Below are 6,037 nucleotides of genomic sequence, written 5' to 3'. Positions count from 1 at the left end.
GGGGCAGGACTCTCGCCCTTTTATCGGAAGAGCATGGCCGAGGTTCGAGACCGAAAGCAGAAATCACTTCCTCCACGGATGACCTGAACACCTGATCGACCGCGAACGACCTTGATCGGGGCTCGCAAGGTAAACGCCGATGCAGGGAGTCCATGCCTGTCAAAGAAGAGGCTGGCCATGAAGGCCCTCCTGCTCCTGGTGAGTTGATAGTTTGATACTACTCTTAGAGCATCTCTAGCAGAGCCCGTAAAAGACCTAAAATCGAAAAGTAACCGCCAGTTTACGGGTTCGGGCCGAAATACGGCGCCGTTACCGAGGCAAAACCGAAATTTTTTCAGGCCGAGCCCGAAAACCCAAATCGGCCTGTATTTGTAGGGGACGATCGAGCGAACCGAACGGTGGATCCATATCTAGGGCGCACTGAAATTTCACCTCAGGCAACTGCTCACCCTCTCCCTCCTCCCCCGTGATACGTCTCCGACGTATCGATAATTTCTTATGTTCCATGCCACATTATTGATGTTATCTACATGTTTTATGCACACTTTATGTCATATTCGTGCATTTTCTGGAACTAACCTATTAACAAGATGCCGAAGTGCCGCTTGCTCGTTTTCTCGCTGTTTTTGGTTTCGTAAATCCTAGTAAGGAAATATTCTCGGAATTGGACGAAATCAACGCCCAGGGGCCTATTTTTCCACGAAGCTTCCGTAAGTCCGAAGACGAAACGAAGTGGGGCCACAGGGGAGCCAAACCCTAGGCGGCGCGGCCCCCCCTTGGCCGCGCCGCCCGTCATCCGGGGCCCCCGTGCCCCCTCTCGACTTGCCCCTTCGCCTACTTAAAGCCTCCGTGACGAAACCCCCAGCACCGAGAGCCACGATACGGAAAACCTTCCGCAGACGCCGCCGCCGCCGATCCCATCTCGGGGATCCAGAGATCGCCTCCGGCACCCCGCCGGAGAGGGGAATCATCTCCCGGAGGACTCTACGCCGCCATGGTCGCCTCCGGTGTGATGTGTGAGTAGTCTACCCCCGGACTATGGGTCCATAGCAGTAGCTAGATGGTTGTCTTCTCCCCATTGTGCTATCATTGTCGGATCTTGTGAGCTGCCTATCATGATCAAGATCATCTATCCGTAATTCTATATGTTGCGTTTGTTGGGATCCGATGAATAGAGAATACTTGTTATGTTGATTATCAAAGTTATGCTTATGTGTTGTTTATGATCTTGCATGCTCTCCGTTACTAGTAGAGGCTCTGGCCAAGTTTTTACTTTTAACTCCAAGAGGGAGTACTTATGCTCGATAGTGGGTTCATGCCTGCATTGACACCTGGGACAGTGACAGAAAGTTCTAAGGTTGTGTTGTGCTGTTGCCACTAGGGATAAAACATTAGTGCTATGTTCAAGGATGTAGTCACTAGTTACATTACGCACCATACTTAATGCAATTGTCTGTTGCTTTGCAACTTAATACTGGAGGGGGTTCGGATGATAACCTGAAGGTGGACTTTTTAGGCATAGATGCAGCTTGGATGGCGGTCTATGTACTTTGTCGTAATGCCCAATTAAATCTCACTATACTCATCATGATATGTATGTGCATTGTCATGCTCTCTTTATTTGTCAATTGCCCAACCGTAATTTGTTCACCCAACATGCCGTTCGTCTTATGGGAGAGACACCTCTAGTGAACTCGTGGATCCCGGTCCAATTCTCTTTACCGAAATACAATCTACTGCAATACTTGTTCTACTCGTTTTCTCTCGCAAACAATCATCTTCCACACAATACGGTTAATCCTTTGTTACAGCAAGCCGGTGAGATTGACAACCTCACCGTTTCGTTGGGGCAAAGTACTTTGGTTGTGTTGTGCAGGTTCCACGTTGGCGCCGGAATCCCCGGTGTTGCGCCGCACTACATCTCGCCGCCATCAACCTTCAACGTGCTTCTTGGCTCCTCCCGGTTCGATAAACCTTGGTTTCTTTCTCGAGGGAAAACTTGCTGCTGTGCGCATCATACCTTCCTCTTGGGGTTGCCCAACGAACGTGTGAAATACACGCCATCAAGCACATTTTCTGGCGCCGTTGCCGGGGAGATCAAGACACGCTGCAAGGGGAGTCTCCACTTCTCAATCTCTTTACTTTGTTTTTGTCTTGCTTTATTTTATTTACTACTTTGTTTGCTGCACTAAATCAAAATACAAAAAAATTAGTTGCTAGTTTTACTTTATTTGCTATCTTGTTTGCTATATTGAAAACACAAAAAAATTAGTTTACTTGCATTTACTTTATCTAGTTTGCTTTATTTACTTCTGCTGAAATGAGTAATCCCGAAGTTGAAGTTCGTTCATTTAAGCAACAAGGGGGAGAATGTTTAAAAGATGCTTGGTATAGAATTAGTGATGCCCATAATAGGTGCACTAAGAAACACTCCACCACTATCCTACTCAGGAATTTTTATGTTGGTATCTCTAGCTGGAATAGATATGTTCTTGATTGTCTCGCGGGAGGTAACTTTCTAGGTGCTCCCGCTTTAGAAGCTAGCTGCATTATTGAGAGTTTATTTGGAACACCACCTGTTAATGAAACTAAAAGTGAAACCTCCCTTGAGGATGTTATGAAAAAATTGGAAACCATAGAGAAAAATTGTAGTGTTGAAACTAAATTGGAAATATTACTTGATAATACTGATAAACTTGATAAAATGCTAGGAAGAATTAACGAAAGAATTGCTACTCTAGAAACTTGTGCTATCCATGATAATCAAACCCATAGAATTGGTAAACTTGAAGGAGCTATGGGAAAATTGGGTTCAACTTTTTCTTCTCTTAAATTTAATGAGAAAGCTTATGTGGGTAAGGAGCAAAAATTCATGTATGTCTCTAAGGTGCCTAAACCAAAGAATTACTATAGGCCTAAAATTGATAAAACTCCCAACACCGCTGGTAATGATGTTGATGCTTCATCTCTTGATGTTACTTGATACACACTTTCTGCGCCTAGCTGAAAGGCGTTAAAGAAAAGCGCTTATGGGAGACAACCCATGTTTTTACCTACAGTACTTTGTTTTTATTTTGTGTCTTGGAAGTTGTTTACTACTGTAGCAACCTCTCCTTATCTTAGTTTTGTGTTTTGTTGTGCCAAGTTAAGCCGTTGATAGAAAAGTAAGTACTAGATTTGGATTACTGCACAGTTCCAGATTTCTTTGCTGTCACGAATCTGGGTCCACCTCTCTGTAGGTAGCTCAGAAAATTATGCCAATTTACGTGCATGATCCTCAGATATGTATGCAACTTTCATTCAATTTGAGCATTTTCATTTGAGCAAGTCTGGTGCCATTTTAAAATTCGTCAATACGAACTGTTCTGTTTTGACAGATTCTGCCTTTTATTTCGCATTGCCTCTTTCGCTATGTTGGATGAATTTCTTTGATCCACTAATGTCCAGTAGCATTATGCAATGTCCAGAAGTGTTAAGAATGATTGTATCACCTCTGAATATGTCAATTTATATTGTGCACTAACCCTCTAATGAGTTGTTTCGAGTTTGGTGTGGAGGAAGTTTTCAAGGATCAAGAGAGGAGTATGATGCAACATGATCAAGGAGAGTGAAAGCTCTAAGCTTGGGGATGCACCCGGTGGTTCACCCCTGCATATATCAAGAAGACTCAAGCGTTTAAGCTTGGGGATGCCCAAGGCATCCCCTTCTTCATCGACAATATTATCAGGTTCCTCCCCGAAACTATATTTTTATTCCATCACATCTTATGTGCTTTTTCTTGGAGCGTCGGTTTGTTTTTGTTTTTGTTTTGTTTGAATAAAATGGATCCTAGCATTCACTTTATGGGAGAGATACACGCTCCGCTGTAGCATATGGACAAGTATGTCCTTGGTTTCTACTCATAGTATTCATGGCGAAGTTTCTCCTTCGTTAAATTGTTATATGGTTGGAATTGGAAAATGATACATGTAGTAATTGCTATAAATGTCTTGGGTAATGTGATACTTGGCAATTGTTGTGCTCATGTTTAAGCTCTTGCATCATATGCTTTGCACCCATTAATGAAGAAATACATAGAGCATGCTAAAATTTGGTTTGCATATTTGGTTTCTCTAAGGTCTAGATAATTTCTAGTATTGAGTTTGAACAACAAGGAAGACGGTGTAGAGTCTTATAATGTTTTCAATATGTCTTTTATGTGAGTTTTGCTGCACCGGTTCATCCTTGTGTTTGTTTCAAATAAGCCTTGCTAGCCTAAACCTTGTATCGAGAGGGAATACTTCTCATGCATCCAAAATACTTGAGCCAACCACTATGCCATTTGTGTCCACCATACCTACCTATACTACATGGTATTTTCCCGCCATTCCAAAGTAAATTGCTTGAGTGCTACCTTTAAAACTCCATCATTCACCTTTGCAATATATAGCTCATGGGACAAATAGCTTAAAAACTATTGTGGTATTGAATATGTAATTATGCACTTTATCTCTTATTAAGTTGCTTGTTGTGCGATAACCATGTTTACCGGGGAACGCCATCAACTCATTGTTGAATTTCATGTGAGTTGCTATGCATGTTCGTCTTGTCTGAAGTAAGGGCGATCTACACCGAGTTGAATGGTTTGAGCATGCATATTGTGAGAGAAGAACATTGGGCCGCTAACTAAAGCCATGATTCATGGTGGAAGTTTCAGTTTTGGACAAATATCCTCAAATCTCTAATGAGAAAAGAATTAATTGTTGTCAAATGCTTAAAGCATTAAAAGAGGAGTCCATTATCTCGTTGTCTATGTTGTCCCGGTATGGATGTCTAAGTTGAGAATAATCAAAAGCGAGAAATCCAAATGCGAGCTTTCTCCTTAGACCTTTGTACAGAGCGGCATAGAGGTACCCCTTTGTGAAACTTGGTTAAAGCATATGTATTGCGGTGATAATCCAGGTAGTCCAAGCTAATTAGGACAAGGTGCGGGCACTATTGGTACACTATGCATGAGGCTTGCAACTTATAAGATATAATTTACATGATGCATATGCTTTATTACTACCGTTGACAAAATTGTTTCATGTTTTCAAAATCAAAGCTCTAGCACAAATATAGCAATCGATGCTTTTCCTCTATGGAGGACTATTCTTTTACTTTCAATGTTGAGTCAGTTCACCTATTTCTATCCACCTCAAGAAGCAAACACCTGTGTGAACTGTGCATTGATTCCTACATACTTGCTTATTGCACTTATTATATTACTCTATGTTGACAATATCCATGAGATATACATGTTACAAGTTGAAAGCAACCGCTGAAACTTAATCTTCTTTTGTGTTGCTTCAATACCTTTACTTTGAATTATTGCTTTATGAGTTAACTCTTATGCAAGACGTATTGATGCTTGTCTTGAAGTGCTATTCATGAAAAGTCTTTGCTTTATGATTCACTTGTTTACTCATGTCATACACATTGTTTTGATCGCTGCATTCACTACATATGCTTTACAAATAGTATGATCAAGATTATGATGGCATGTCACTCCGTAAATTATCCGTGTTATCGTTTTACCTCGCTCGGGACGAGCGGAACTAAGCTTGGGGATGCCGATACGTCTCCGACGTATCGATAATTTCTTATGTTCCATGCCACATTATTGATGTTATCTACATGTTTTATGCACACTTTATGTCATATTCGTGCATTTTCTCGGAACTAACCTATTAACAAGATGCCGAAGTGCCGCTTGTCGTTTCTCGCTGTTTTTGGTTTCAGAAATCCTAGTAAGGAAATATTCTCGGAATTGGACGAAATCAACGCCCAGGGGCCTATTTTTCCACGAAGCTTCCAGAAGTCCGAAGACGAAACGAAGTGGGGCCACAGGGGAGCCAAACCCTAGGGCGGCGCGGCCCCCCTGGCCGTGCCGCCCGTCATCCGGGGCCCCCGTGCCCCTCTCGACTTGCCCCTTCGCCTACTTAAAGCCTCCGTGACGAAACCCCCGCACCGAGAGCCACGATACGGAAAACCTTCCGCAGACGCCGCCACCGCCGAT

This window comes from Lolium rigidum, chromosome 2 (genome assembly GCF_022539505.1).
Source record: "Lolium rigidum isolate FL_2022 chromosome 2, APGP_CSIRO_Lrig_0.1, whole genome shotgun sequence".
NCBI lineage: Eukaryota > Viridiplantae > Streptophyta > Magnoliopsida > Poales > Poaceae > Lolium > Lolium rigidum.
The sequence above is the reverse complement of the archived record's forward strand: the minus strand, read 5'-3'. Positions refer to the sequence as shown.